Here is a 14,161-nt window from a genome sequence, read left to right on the forward strand (position 1 = left end):
CACGGCCGAAGAGCCAGGAGGGATAGCCGTGCCTCGTTGGAAAGCTCTTTGGCAGCCACTCACGTGGCCCCACAGCCCGTGGGGCTGCGGGCTTTGCGGCGGCCGTCAGCCTCGGCGCCATCGGCGCCCACGTTGGGCCGCCGCGCCAGCCTGCGAAGCATTTTCCGGTAGGGCCGCGGGTCTGTCGACAGCTCCCACGCCCGAAGAGCCAGGAGGGAAAGCCGTGCCTCGTTGGAAACCTCTTTGGCAGCCGCTCGTGTGGCCCCACAGCCCGTGGGGCTGCGGGCTTTGCGGCGGCCGTCACCCTGGGCGCCACCGGCGCCCACGTGGCGCCGCCGCGCCAGCCTGCGAAGCATTTTCCGGTAGGGCCGCGGCTCTGGCGACAGCTCCCACGCCCGAAGAGCCAGGAGGGAAAGCCGTGCCTCGTTGGAAAGCTCTTTGGCAGCCGCTCGCGTGGCCCCACAGCCCGTGGGGCTGCGGGCTTTGCAGCGGCCGTCAGCCTCGGCGCCACCGGCGCCCACGTGGCGCCGCCGCGCCAGCCTGCGAAGCATTTGCTGGTAGGGCCGCGGCTCTGGTGACAGCTCCCACGGACAAAGAGACAGGAGGGAAAGCAGTGCCTCGTTGGAAAGCTCTTTGGCAGCCGCTCGTGTGGCCCCACAGCATATGGGGCTGCGGGCTTTCCGGCGGCTGTCAGCCTCGGCCCCACCGGCGCCCACGTGGCATGACCGCGCCAGCCTGCGAAGCATTTTCCGGTAGGGCCGCGGCTCTGGCGACAGCTCCCACGGCCGAAGAGCCAGGAGGGATAGCCGTGCCTCGTTGGAAAGCTCTTTGGCAGCCACTCACGTGGCCCCACAGCCCGTGGGGCTGCGGGCTTTGCGGCGGCCGTCAGCCTCGGCGCCATCGGCGCCCACGTTGGGCCGCCGCGCCAGCCTGCGAAGCATTTTCCGGTAGGGCCGCGGGTCTGTCGACAGCTCCCACGCCCGAAGAGCCAGGAGGGAAAGCCGTGCCTCGTTGGAAAGCTCTTTGGCAGCCGCTCGCGTGGCCCCACAGCCCATGGGGCTGCGGGCTTTGCGGCGGCCGTCAGCCTCAGCGCCACTGGCGCCCACGTTGCGCCGCCGCGTCAGCCTGCGAAGCATTATCCGGTAGGGCCGCGGCTCTGGCCACAGCTCCCACGCCCGAAGAGCCAGGAGGGAAAGCCGTGCCTCGTTGGAAAGCTCTTTGGTAGCCGCTCGCGTGGCCCCACAGCCCGTGGGGCTGCGGGCTTTGCAGCGGCCGTCAGCCTCAGAGCCACCGGCGCCCAGGTGGGGCCGCCGCGCCAGCCTGCGAAGCATTTTCCGGTAGGGCCGCGGCTTTGGCGACAGCTCCCGCGCCCGAAGAGCCAGGAGGGAAAGCCGTGCCTCGTTGGAAAGCTCTTTGGCAGCCGCTCGCGTGGCCCCACAGCCTGTGGGGCTGCGGGCTTTGCGGCGGCCGTCAGCCTGGGCGACACCGGCGCCCACGTCGGGCCGCTGCGCCAGCCTGCGAAGCATTTTCCGGTAGGGCCGCGTCTCTGGCGACAGCTCCCACACCCGAAGAGCCAGGAGGGAAAGCCGTGCCTCGTTGGAAAGCTCTTTGGCAGCCGCTCGTGTGGCCCCACAGCCCGTGGGGCTGCGGGCTTTGCGGCGGCCGTCACCCTGGGCGCCACCGGCGCCCAACTGGCACCGCCGCGCCAGCCTGCGAAGCATTTTCCGGTCGGGCCGCGGCTCTGGCGACAGCTCCCACGCCCGAAGAGCCAGGAGGGAAAGCCGTGCCTCGTTGGAAAGCTCTTTGGCAGCCGCTCGCGTGGCCCCACAGCCCGTGGGGCTGCGGGCTTTGCAGCGGCCGTCAGCCTCGGCGCCACCGGCGCCCACGTGGCGCCGCCGCGCCAGCCTGCGAAGCATTTGCTGGTAGGGCCGCGGCTCTGGTGACAGCTCCCACGGACAAAGAGCCAGGAGGGAAAGCCGTACCTCGTTGGAAAGCTCTTTGGCAGCCGCTCGTGTGGCCCCACAGCATATGGGGCTGCGGGCTTTCCGGCGGCTGTCAGCCTCGGCCCCACCGGCGCCCACGTGGCATGACCGCGCCAGCCTGCGAAGCATTTTCCGGTAGGGCCGCGGCTCTGGCGACAGCTCCCACGGCCGAAGAGCCAGGAGGGAAAGCCGTGCCTCGTTGGAAAGCTCTTTGGCAGCCGCTCGCGTGGCCCCACAGCCCGTGGGGCTGCGGGCTTTCCGGCGGCCGTCAGCCTCGGCGACACCGGCGCCCAGGTGGGACCGCCGCACCAGCCTGCGAAGCATTTTCCGGTAGGGCCGCGGCTCTGGCGACAGCTCCCACGCCCGAAGAGCCAGGAGGGAAAGCCGTGCCTCGTTGGAAAGCTCTTTGGCAGCCGCTCGCGTGGCCCCACAGCCCGTGGGGCTGCGGGCTTTCCGGCGGCTGTCAGCCTCGGCGCCACCGGCGCCCACGTGGCGCGACCGCGCCAGCCTGCAAAGCATTTTCCGGTAGGGCCGCGTCTCTGGCGACAGCTCCCACGCCCGAAGAGCCAGGAGGGAAAGCCGTGCCTCGTTGGAAAGCTCTTTGGCAGCCGCTCGCGTGGCCCCACAGCCCGTGGGGCTGCGGGCTTTCCGACGGCCGTCAGCCTCGGCGCCACCGGCGCCAACATTGCGCCGCTGCGCCAGCCTGCGAAGCATTTTCCGGTAGGGCCACGGCTCTGGCGACAGCTCCCACGCCCGAAGAGCCAGGAGGGAAAGCCGTGCCTCGTTGGAAAGCTCTTTGGCAGCCGCTCGCGTGGCCCCACAGCCCGTGGGGCTGCGGGCTTTGCGGCGGCCGTCAGCCTCGGCGCCACCGGCGCCCACGTGGCGCCGCCGTGCCAGCCTGCGAAGCATTTTCCGGTAGGGCCGCGGCTCTGGCGACAGCTCCCACGCCCAAAGAGCCAGGAGGGAAAGCCGTGCCTCGTTGGAAAGCTCTTTGGCAGCCGCTCGCGTGGCCCCACAGCCCGTGGGGCTGCGGGCTTTCCGGCGGCTGTCAGCCTCGGCGCCACCGGCGCCCACGTGGCACGACCGCGCCAGCCTGCGAAGCATTTTCTGGTAGGGCCGCGGCTCTGGCGACAGCTCCCACGGCCGAAGAGCCAGGAGGGAAAGCCGTGCCTCGTTGGAAAGCTCTTTGGCAGCCGCTCGCGTGGCCCCACAGCCCGTGGGGCTGCGGGCTTTGCGGCGGCCGTCAGCCTCAGCGCCACCGGCGCCCACGTTGCGCCGCCGCGCCAGCCTGCGAAGCATTTTCCGGTAGGGCCGCGGCTCTGGCGACAGCTCCCACGGCCGAAGAGCCAGGAGGGAAAGCCGTGCCTCGTTGGAAACCTCTTTGGCAGCCGCTCACGTGGCCCCACAGCGCGTGGGGCTGCGGGCTTTGCAGCGGCCGTCAGCCTCGGCGCCACCGGCGCCCACGTGGCGCCGCCGCGCCAGCCTGCGAAGCATTTTCCGGTAGGGCCGCGGCTCTGGCGACAGCTCCCACACCCGAAGAGCCAGGAGGGAAAGCCGTGCCTCGTTGGAAAGCTCTTTGGCAGCCGCTCGCGTGGCCCCACAGCCCGTGGGGCTGCGGGCTTTGTGGCGGCCGTCAGCCTCGGCGCCATCGGCGCCCACGTGGCATGACCGCGCCAGCCTGCGAAGCATTTTCCGGTAGGGCCGCGGCTCTGGCGACAGCTCCCACGCCCGAAGAGCCAGGAGGGAAAGCCGTGCCTCGTTGGAAAGCTCTTTGGCAGCCGCTCGCGTGGCCCCACAGTCCATGGGGCTGCGGGCTTTCTGGCAGCTGTCAGCCTCAGCGCCACCGGCGCCCACGTTGCGCCGCCGCGCCAGCCTGCGAAGCATTTTCCGGTAGGGCCGCGGCTCTGGCGACAGCTCCCACGGCCGAAGAGCCAGGAGGGAAAGCCGTGCCTCGTTGGAAATCTCTTTGGCAGTCGCTCGCGTGGCCCCACAGTCCATGGGGCTGCGGGCTTTGTGGCGGCCGTCAGCCTCGGCGCCATCGGCGCCCACGTCGGGTCGCCACGCCAGCCTGCGAAGCATTTTCCGGTAGGGCCGCGGCTCTGGCGACAGCTCCCACGCCCGAAGAGCCAGGAGGGAAAGCCGTGCCTCGTTGGAAAGCTCTTTGGCAGCCGCTCGCGTGGCCCCACAGCCCGTGGGGCTGCGGGCTTTGTGGCGGCCGTCAGCCTCGGCGCCATCGGCGCCCACGTCGGGCCGCCGCGCCAGCCTGCGAAGCATTTTCCGGTAGGGCCGCGGCTCTGGCGACAGCTCCCACGGCCGAAGAGCCAGGAGGGAAAGCCGTGCCTCGTTGGAAAGCTCTTTGGCAGCCGCTCGCGTGGCCCCACAGCCCATGGGGCTGCGGGCTTTGCGGCGGCCGTCAGCCTCGGCGCCACCGGCGCCCAGGTGGGGCCGCCTCGCCAGCCTGCGAAGCATTTTCCGGTAGGGCCGCGGCTCTGGCGACAGCTCCCACGCCCGAAGAGCCAGGAGGGAAAGCCGGGCCTCGTTGGAAAGCTCTTTGGCAGTCACTCGCGTGGCCCCACAGCCCATGGGGCTGCGGGCTTTCCGGCGGCCGTCAGCCTGGGCGACACCGGCGCCCAGGTGGGGCCGCCGCGCCAGCCTGCGAAGCATTTTCCGGTAGGGCCTCGGCTCTGGCGACAGCTCCCACGCCCGAAGAGCCAGGAGGGAAAGCCGTGCCTCGTTGGAAAGCTCTTTGGCAGCCGCTCGCGTGGCCCCACAGCCCATGGGGCTGCGGGCTTTGCAGCGGCCGTCAGCCTCAGAGCCACCGGCGCCCACGTGGCACCGCCGCGCCAGCCTGCGAAGCATTTTCCGGTAGGGCCGCGTCTCTGGCTACAGCTCCCACGCCCGAAGAGCCAGGAGGGAAAGCCGTGCCTCGTTGGAAAGCTCTTTGGCAGCCGCTCGCGTGGCCCCACAGCCCATGGGGCTGCGGGCTTTCCGGCGGCCGTCAGCCTGGGCGACACCGGCGCCCAGGTGGGGCCGCCGCGCCAGCCTGCGAAGCATTTTCCGGTAGGGCCGCGTCTCTGGCGACAGCTCCCACGCCCGAAGAGCCAGGAGGGAAAGCCGTGCCTCGTTGGAAAGCTCTTTGGCAGCCGCTCGCGTGGCCCCACAGCCCGTGGGGCTGCGGGCTTTGCAGCGGCCGTCAGCCTCGGCGCCACCGGCGCCCACGTGGCGCCGCCGCGCCGGCCTGCGAAGCATTTGCTGGTAGGGCCGCGGCTCTGGTGACAGCTCCCACGGACAAAGAGACAGGAGGGAAAGCCGTACCTCGTTGGAAAGCTCTTTGGCAGCCGCTCGTGTGGCCCCACAGCATATGGGGCTGCGGGCTTTCCGGCGGCTGTCAGCCTCGGCCCCACCGGCGCCCACGTGGCATGACCGCGCCAGCCTGCGAAGCATTTTCCGGTAGGGCCGCGGCTCTGGCGACAGCTCCCACGGCCGAAGAGCCAGGAGGGATAGCCGTGCCTCGTTGGAAAGCTCTTTGGCAGCCACTCACGTGGCCCCACAGCCCGTGGGGCTGCGGGCTTTGCGGCGGCCGTCAGCCTCGGCGACACCGGCGCCCACGTTGGGCCGCCGCGCCAGCCTGCGAAGCATTTTCCGGTAGGGCCGCGGGTCTGTCGACAGCTCCCACGCCCGAAGAGCCAGGAGGGAAAGCCGTGCCTCGTTGGAAAGCTCTTTGGCAGCCGCTCGCGTGGCCCCACAGCCCATGGGGCTGCGGGCTTTGCGGCGGCCGTCAGCCTCAGCGCCACTGGCGCCCACGTTGCGCCGCCGCGTCAGCCTGCGAAGCATTATCCGGTAGGGCCGCGGCTCTGGCCACAGCTCCCACGCCCGAAGAGCCAGGAGGGAAAGCCGTGCCTCGTTGGAAAGCTCTTTGGTAGCCGCTCGCGTGGCCCCACAGCCCGTGGGGCTGCGGGCTTTGCAGCGGCCGTCAGCCTCAGAGCCACCGGCGCCCAGGTGGGGCCGCCGCGCCAGCCTGCGAAGCATTTTCCGGTAGGGCCGCGGCTTTGGCGACAGCTCCCGCGCCCGAAGAGCCAGGAGGGAAAGCCGTGCCTCGTTGGAAAGCTCTTTGGCAGCCGCTCGCGTGGCCCCACAGCCTGTGGGGCTGCGGGCTTTGCGGCGGCCGTCAGCCTGGGCGACACCGGCGCCCACGTCGGGCCGCTGCGCCAGCCTGCGAAGCATTTTGCGGTAGGGCCGCGGCTCTGGCGACAGCTCCCACGCCCGAAGAGCCAGGAGGGAAAGCCGTGCCTCGTTGGAAACCTCTTTGGCAGCCGCTCGTGTGGCCCCACAGCCCGTGGGGCTGCGGGCTTTGCGGCGGCCGTCACCCTGGGCGCCACCGGCGCCCAACTGGCGCCGCCGCGCCAGCCTGCGAAGCATTTTCCGGTCGGGCCGCGGCTCTGGCGACAGCTCCCACGCCCGAAGAGCCAGGAGGGAAAGCCGTGCCTCGTTGGAAAGCTCTTTGGCAGCCGCTCGCGTGGCCCCACAGCCCGTGGGGCTGCGGGCTTTGCAGCGGCCGTCAGCCTCGGCGCCACCGGCGCCCACGTGGCGCCGCCGCGCCAGCCTGCGAAGCATTTGCTGGTAGGGCCGCGGCTCTGGTGACAGCTCCCACGGACAAAGAGCCAGGAGGGAAAGCCGTACCTCGTTGGAAAGCTCTTTGGCAGCCGCTCGTGTGGCCCCACAGCATATGGGGCTGCGGGCTTTCCGGCGGCTGTCAGCCTCGGCCCCACCGGCGCCCACGTGGCATGACCGCGCCAGCCTGCGAAGCATTTTCCGGTAGGGCCGCGGCTCTGGCGACAGCTCCCACGGCCGAAGAGCCAGGAGGGAAAGCCGTGCCTCGTTGGAAAGCTCTTTGGCAGCCGCTCGCGTGGCCCCACAGCCCGTGGGGCTGCGGGCTTTCCGGCGGCCGTCAGCCTCGGCGACACCGGCGCCCAGGTGGGGCCGCCGCACCAGCCTGCGAAGCATTTTCCGGTAGGGCCGCGGCTCTGGCGACAGCTCCCACGCCCGAAGAGCCAGGAGGGAAAGCCGTGCCTCGTTGGAAAGCTCTTTGGCAGCCGCTCGCGTGGCCCCACAGCCCGTGGGGCTGCGGGCTTTCCGGCGGCTGTCAGCCTCGGCGCCACCGGCGCCCACGTGGCGCGACCGCGCCAGCCTGCAAAGCATTTTCCGGTAGGGCCGCGTCTCTGGCGACAGCTCCCACGCCCGAAGAGCCAGGAGGGAAAGCCGTGCCTCGTTGGAAAGCTCTTTGGCAGCCGCTCGCGTGGCCCCACAGCCCATGGGGCTGCGGGCTTTCCGACGGCCGTCAGCCTCGGCGCCACCGGCGCCAACATTGCGCCGCTGCGCCAGCCTGCGAAGCATTTTCCGGTAGGGCCGCGGCTCTGGCGACAGCTCCCACGCCCGAAGAGCCAGGAGGGAAAGCCGTGCCTCGTTGGAAAGCTCTTTGGCAGCCGCTCGCGTGGCCCCACAGCCCGTGGGGCTGCGGGCTTTGCGGCGGCCGTCAGCCTCGGCGCCACCGGCGCCCACGTGGCGCCGCCGTGCCAGCCTGCGAAGCATTTTCCGGTAGGGCCGCGGCTCTGGCGACAGCTCCCACGCCCAAAGAGCCAGGAGGGAAAGCCGTGCCTCGTTGGAAAGCTCTTTGGCAGCCGCTCGCGTGGCCCCACAGCCCGTGGGGCTGCGGGCTTTCCGGCGGCTGTCAGCCTCGGCGCCACCGGCGCCCACGTGGCACGACCGCGCCAGCCTGCGAAGCATTTTCTGGTAGGGCCGCGGCTCTGGCGACAGCTCCCACGGCCGAAGAGCCAGGAGGGAAAGCCGTGCCTCGTTGGAAAGCTCTTTGGCAGCCGCTCGCGTGGCCCCACAGCCCGTGGGGCTGCGGGCTTTGCGGCGGCCGTCAGCCTCAGCGCCACCGGCGCCCACGTTGCGCCGCCGCGCCAGCCTGCGAAGCATTTTCCGGTAGGGCCGCGGCTCTGGCGACAGCTCCCACGGCCGAAGAGCCAGGAGGGAAAGCCGTGCCTCGTTGGAAACCTCTTTGGCAGCCGCTCACGTGGCCCCACAGCGCGTGGGGCTGCGGGCTTTGCAGCGGCCGTCAGCCTCGGCGCCACCGGCGCCCACGTGGCGCCGCCGCGCCAGCCTGCGAAGCATTTTCCGGTAGGGCCGCGGCTCTGGCGACAGCTCCCACACCCGAAGAGCCAGGAGGGAAAGCCGTGCCTCGTTGGAAAGCTCTTTGGCAGCCGCTCGCGTGGCCCCACAGCCCGTGGGGCTGCGGGCTTTGTGGCGGCCGTCAGCCTCGGCGCCATCGGCGCCCACGTGGCATGACCGCGCCAGCCTGCGAAGCATTTTCCGGTAGGGCCGCGGCTCTGGCGACAGCTCCCACGCCCGAAGAGCCAGGAGGGAAAGCCGTGCCTCGTTGGAAAGCTCTTTGGCAGCCGCTCGCGTGGCCCCACAGTCCATGGGGCTGCGGGCTTTCTGGCAGCTGTCAGCCTCAGCGCCACCGGCGCCCACGTTGCGCCGCCGCGCCAGCCTGCGAAGCATTTTCCGGTAGGGCCGCGGCTCTGGCGACAGCTCCCACGGCCGAAGAGCCAGGAGGGAAAGCCGTGCCTCGTTGGAAAGCTCTTTGGCAGTCGCTCGCGTGGCCCCACAGTCCATGGGGCTGCGGGCTTTGTGGCGGCCGTCAGCCTCGGCGCCATCGGCGCCCACGTCGGGCCGCCACGCCAGCCTGCGAAGCATTTTCCGGTAGGGCCGCGGCTCTGGCGACAGCTCCCACGCCCGAAGAGCCAGGACGGAAAGCCGTGCCTCGTTGGAAAGCTCTTTGGCAGCCGCTCGCGTGGCCCCACAGCCCGTGGGGCTGCGGGCTTTGTGGCGGCCGTCAGCCTCGGCGCCATCGGCGCCCACGTCGGGCCGCCGCGCCAGCCTGCGAAGCATTTTCCGGTAGGGCCGCGGCTCTGGCGACAGCTCCCACGGCCGAAGAGCCAGGAGGGAAAGCCGTGCCTCGTTGGAAAGCTCTTTGGCAGCCGCTCGCGTGGCCCCACAGCCCATGGGGCTGCGGGCTTTGCGGCGGCCGTCAGCCTCGGCGCCACCGGCGCCCAGGTGGGGCCGCCTCGCCAGCCTGCGAAGCATTTTCCGGTAGGGCCGCGGCTCTGGCGACAGCTCCCACGCCCGAAGAGCCAGGAGGGAAAGCCGGGCCTCGTTGGAAAGCTCTTTGGCAGTCACTCGCGTGGCCCCACAGCCCATGGGGCTGCGGGCTTTCCGGCGGCCGTCAGCCTGGGCGACACCGGCGCCCAGGTGGGGCCGCCGCGCCAGCCTGCGAAGCATTTTCCGGTAGGGCCTCGGCTCTGGCGACAGCTCCCACGCCCGAAGAGCCAGGAGGGAAAGCCGTGCCTCGTTGGAAAGCTCTTTGGCAGCCGCTCGCGTGGCCCCACAGCCCATGGGGCTGCGGGCTTTGCAGCGGCCGTCAGCCTCAGAGCCACCGGCGCCCACGTGGCACCGCCGCGCCAGCCTGCGAAGCATTTTCCGGTAGGGCCGCGTCTCTGGCTACAGCTCCCACGCCCGAAGAGCCAGGAGGGAAAGCCGTGCCTCGTTGGAAAGCTCTTTGGCAGCCGCTCGCGTGGCCCCACAGCCCATGGGGCTGCGGGCTTTGCGGCGGCCGTCAGCCTGGGCGACACCGGCGCCCAGGTGGGGCCGCCGCGCCAGCCTGCGAAGCATTTTCCGGTAGGGCCGCGTCTCTGGCGACAGCTCCCACGCCCGAAGAGCCAGGAGGGAAAGCCGTGCCTCGTTGGAAAGCTCTTTGGCAGCCACTCACGTGGCCCCACAGCATATGGGGCTGCGGGCTTTGTGGCGGCCGTCAGCCTCGGCGCCATCGGCGCCCACGTCGGGCCGCCGCGCCAGCCTGCGAAGCATTTTCCGGTAGGGCCGCGCCTCTGGCGAAAGCTCCCACGCCCGAAGAGCCAGGACGGAAAGCCGTGCCTCGTTGGAAAGCTCTTTGGCAGCCGCTCGTGTGGCCCCACAGCCCGTGGGGCTGCGGGCTTTGCGGCGGCCGTCAGCCTGGGCGCCACCGGTGCCCACGTTGCGCCGCCGCGCCAGCCTGCGAAGCATTTTCCGGTAGGGCCGCGTCTCTGGCGACAGCTCCCACGCCCGAAGAGCCAGGAGGGAAAGCCGTGCCTCGTTGGAAAGCTCTTTGGCATCCGCTCGCGTGGCCCCACAGCCCATGGGGCTGCGGGCTTTGCGGCGGCCGTCAGCCTTGGCGACACCAGCGTCCACGTGGCGCCGCCGCGCCAGCCTGCGAAGCATTTTCCGGTAGGGCCGCGTCTCTGGCGACAGCTCCCACGCCCGAAGAGCCAGGAGGGAAAGCCGTGCCTCGTTGGAAAGCTCTTTGGCAGCCGCTCGCGTGGCCCCACAGCCCGTGGGGCTGCGGGCTTTGCGGCGGCCGTCAGCCTCGGCGCCACCGGCGCCCACGTGGCGCCGCCGCGCCAGCCTGCGAAGCATTTTCTGGTAGGGCCGCGGCTCTGGCGACAGCTCCCACGGCCAAAGAGCCAGGAGGGAAAGCCGTGCCTCGTTGGAAAGCTCTTTGGCAGCCGCTCGCGTGGCCCCACAGCCCGTGGGGCTGCGGGCTTTGCGGCGGCCGTCAGCCTGGGCGACACCGGCGCCCAGGTGATGCCGCCGCGCCAGCCTGCGAAGCATTTTCCGGTAGGGCCGCGTCTCTGGCAACAGCTCTCAAGCCCGAAGAGCAAGGAGGGAAAGCCGTGCCTCGTTGGAAAGCTCTTTGGCAGCCGCTCGCGTGGCCCCACAGCCCGTGGGGCTGCGGGCTTTCCGGCGGCCGTCAGCCTCGGCGCCACCGGCGCCCACGTGGCGCCGCCGCGCCAGCCTGCGAAGCATTTTCCGGTAGGGCCGCGGCTCTGGCGACAGCTCCCACGCCCAAAGAGCCAGGAGGGAAAGCCGTGCCTCGTTGGAAAGCTCTTTGGCAGCCGCTCGCGTGGCCCCACAGCCCATGGGGCTGCGGGCTTTCCGGCGGCCGTCAGCCTCGGCGCCACCGGCGCCCACATCGGGCCACCACGCCAGCCTGCGAAACATTTTCCGGTAGGGCCGCGTCTCTGGCGACAGCTCCCACGCCCGAAGAGCCAGGAGGGAAAGCCGTGCCTCGTTGGAAAGCTCTTTGGCAGCCGCTCGCGTGGCCCCACAGCCCGTGGGGCTGTGGGCTTTGCGGCGGCCGTCAGCCTCGGCGCCACCGGCGCCCACGTGGTGCGACCGCGCCAGCCTGCAAAGCATTTTACGGTAGGGCCGCGGCTCTGGCGACATCTCCCACGCCCGAAGAGCCAGGAGGGAAAGCCGTGCCTCGTTGGAAAGCTCTTTGGCAGCCGCTCGCGTGGCCCCACAGCCCATGGGGCTGCGGGCTTTGCGGCGGCCGACAGCCTCGGCGCAACCGGCGCCCACGTGGGGCCGCTGCGCCAGCCTGCAAAGCATTTTCCGGTAGGGCCGCGTCTCTGGCGACAGCTCCCACGCCCGAAGAGCCAGGAGGGAAAGCCGTGCCTCGTTGGAAAGCTCTTTGGCAGCCACTCACGTGGCCCCACAGCCCGTGGGGCTGCGGGCTTTGCGGCGGCCGTCAGCCTCGGCGCCATCGGCGCCCACGTCGGGCCGCCGCGCCAGCCTGCGAAGCATTTTCCGGTAGGGCCGCGTCTCTGGCGACAGGTCCCACGCCCGAAGAGCCAGGAGGGAAAGCCGTGCCTCGTTGGAAAGCTCTTTGGCAGCCACTCACGTGGCCCCACAGCCCGTGGGGCTGCGGGCTTTCCGGCGGCCGTCTGCCTGGGCGACACCGGCGCCCAGGTGGGGCCGCCGCACCAGCCTGCGAAGCATTTTCCGGTAGGGCCACGGCTCTGGCCACAGCTCCCACGCCCGAAGAGCCAGGAGGGAAAGCTGTGCCTCGTTGGAAAGCTCTTTGGCAGCCGCTTGCGTGGCCCCACAGCCCGTGGGGCTGCGGGCTTTGCAGCGGCCGTCAGCCTCGGCGCCACCGGCGCCCACGTGGCGCCGCCGCGCCAGCCTGCGAAGCATTTTCCGGTAGGGCCGCGGCTCTGGCGACAGCTCCCACGGCCAAAGAGCCAGGAGGGAAAGCCGTGCCTCGTTGGAAAGCACTTTGGCAGCCGCTCGCGTGGACCCACAGCCCGTGGGGCTGCGGGCTTTGCGGCGGCCGTCAGCCTGGGCGACACCGGCGCCCAGGTGATGCCGCGGCGCCAGCCTGCGAAGCATTTTCTGGTAGGGCCGCGTCTCTGGCAACAGCTCCCACGCCCGAAGAGCCAGGAGGGAAAGCCATGCCTCATTGGAAAGCTCTTTGGCAGCCACTCGCGTGGCCCCACAGCCCGTGGGGCTGCGGGCTTTCCGTCGGCTGTCAGCCTCGGCGCCACCGGCGCCCACGTAGCGCGACCACGCCAGCCTGAGAAGCATTTTCCGGTAGGGCTGCGTCTCTGGCGACAGCTCCCACGCCCGAAGAGCCAGGAGGGAAAGCCGTGCCTCATTGGAAAGCTCTTTGGCAGCCGCTCGCGTGGCCCCACAGCCCATGGGGCTGCGGGCTTTGCGGCGGCCGTCAGCCTCAGCGCCACCGGTGCCCACGTGGCACGACCGCGCCAGCCTGCGAAGCATTTTGCGGTAGGGCCGCGTCTCTGGCGACAGCTCCCACGGCCGAAGAGCCAGGAGGGAAAGCCGTGCCTCGTTGGAAAGCTCTTTGGCAGCCGCTCGCGTGGCCCCACAGCCCGTGGGGCTGCGGGCTTTGCGGCGGCCGTCAGCCTCGGCGCCACCGGTGCCCACGTGGCACGACCGCGCCAGTCTGCGAAGCATTTTCCGGTAGGGCCGCGGCTCTGGCGACAGCTCCCACGCCCGAAGAGCAAGGAGGGAAAGCCGTGCCTCGTTGGAAAGCTCTTTGGCAGCCGCTCGCGTGGCCCCACAGCCCGTGGGGCTGCGGGCTTTCCGGCGGCCGTCTGCCTGGGCGACACCGGCGCCCAGGTGGGGCCGCCGCACCAGCCTGCGAAGCATTTTCCGGTAGGGCCGCGGCTCTGGCCACAGCTCCCACGCCCGAAGAGCCAGGAGGGAAAGCCGTGCCTCGTTGGAAAGCTCTTTGGCAGCCGCTCGCGTGGCCCCACAGCCCATGGGGCTGCGGGCTTTGCGGCGGCCGTCAGCCTAGGCGCCATCGGCGCCCACGTCGGGCCGCCGCGCCAGCCTGCGAAGCATTTTCCGGTAGGGCCGCGGCTCTGGCGACAGCTCCCACGCCCGAAGAGCCAGGAGGGAAAGCCGTGCCTCGTTGGAAAGCTCTTTGGCAGCCGCTCGCGTGGCCCCACAGCCCATGGGGCTGCGGGCTTTGCGGCGGCCGTCAGCCTCAGCACCACCGGTGCCCACGTGGCACGACCGCGCCAGCCTGCGAAGCATTTTCTGGTAGGGCCGCGGCTCTGGCGACAGCTCCCACGCCCGAAGAGCCAGGAGGGAAAGCCGTGCCTCGTTGGAAAGCTCTTTGGCAGCCGCTCGCGTGGCCCCAGAGTCCATGGGGCTACGGGCTTTGCGGCGGCCGTCAGCCTCAGCGCCACCGGCGCCCACGTTGCGCCGCCGCACCAGCCTGCGAAGCATTTTCCGGTAGGGCCGCGTCTCTGGCGACAGCTCCCATGGCCGAAGAGCCAGGAGGGAAAGCCGTGCCTCGTTGGAAAGCTCTTTGGCAGCCGCTCGTGTGGCCCCACAGCCCGTGGGGCTGCGGGCTTTCCGGCGGCTGTCAGCCTCGGCGCCACCGTTGCCCACGCGGCACGACCGCGCCAGCCTGCGAAGCATTTTCCGGTAGGGCCGTGGCTCTGGCGACAGCTCCCACGCCCGAAGAGCCAGGAGGGAAAGCCGTGCCTCGTTGGAAAGCTCTTTGGCAGCCGCTCGCGTGGCCCCACAGTCCATGGGGCTACGGGCTTTGCGGCGGCCGTCAGCCTCAGCGCCACCGGCGCCCACGTCGGGCCGCCGCGCCAGCCTGCGAAGCATTTTCCGGTAGGGCCGCGGCTCTGGCGACAGCTCCCACGCCCGAAGAGCCAGGAGGGAAAGCCGTGCCTCGTTGGAAAGCTCTTTGGCAGCCGCTCGCGTGGCCCCACAGCCCATGGGGCTGCGGGCTTTGCGGCGGCCGTCAGCCTCAGCGCCAC

The sequence above is a fragment of the Larus michahellis genome, unplaced genomic scaffold (assembly GCF_964199755.1).
Source record: "Larus michahellis unplaced genomic scaffold, bLarMic1.1 SCAFFOLD_35, whole genome shotgun sequence".
Classification (NCBI taxonomy): domain Eukaryota; kingdom Metazoa; phylum Chordata; class Aves; order Charadriiformes; family Laridae; genus Larus; species Larus michahellis.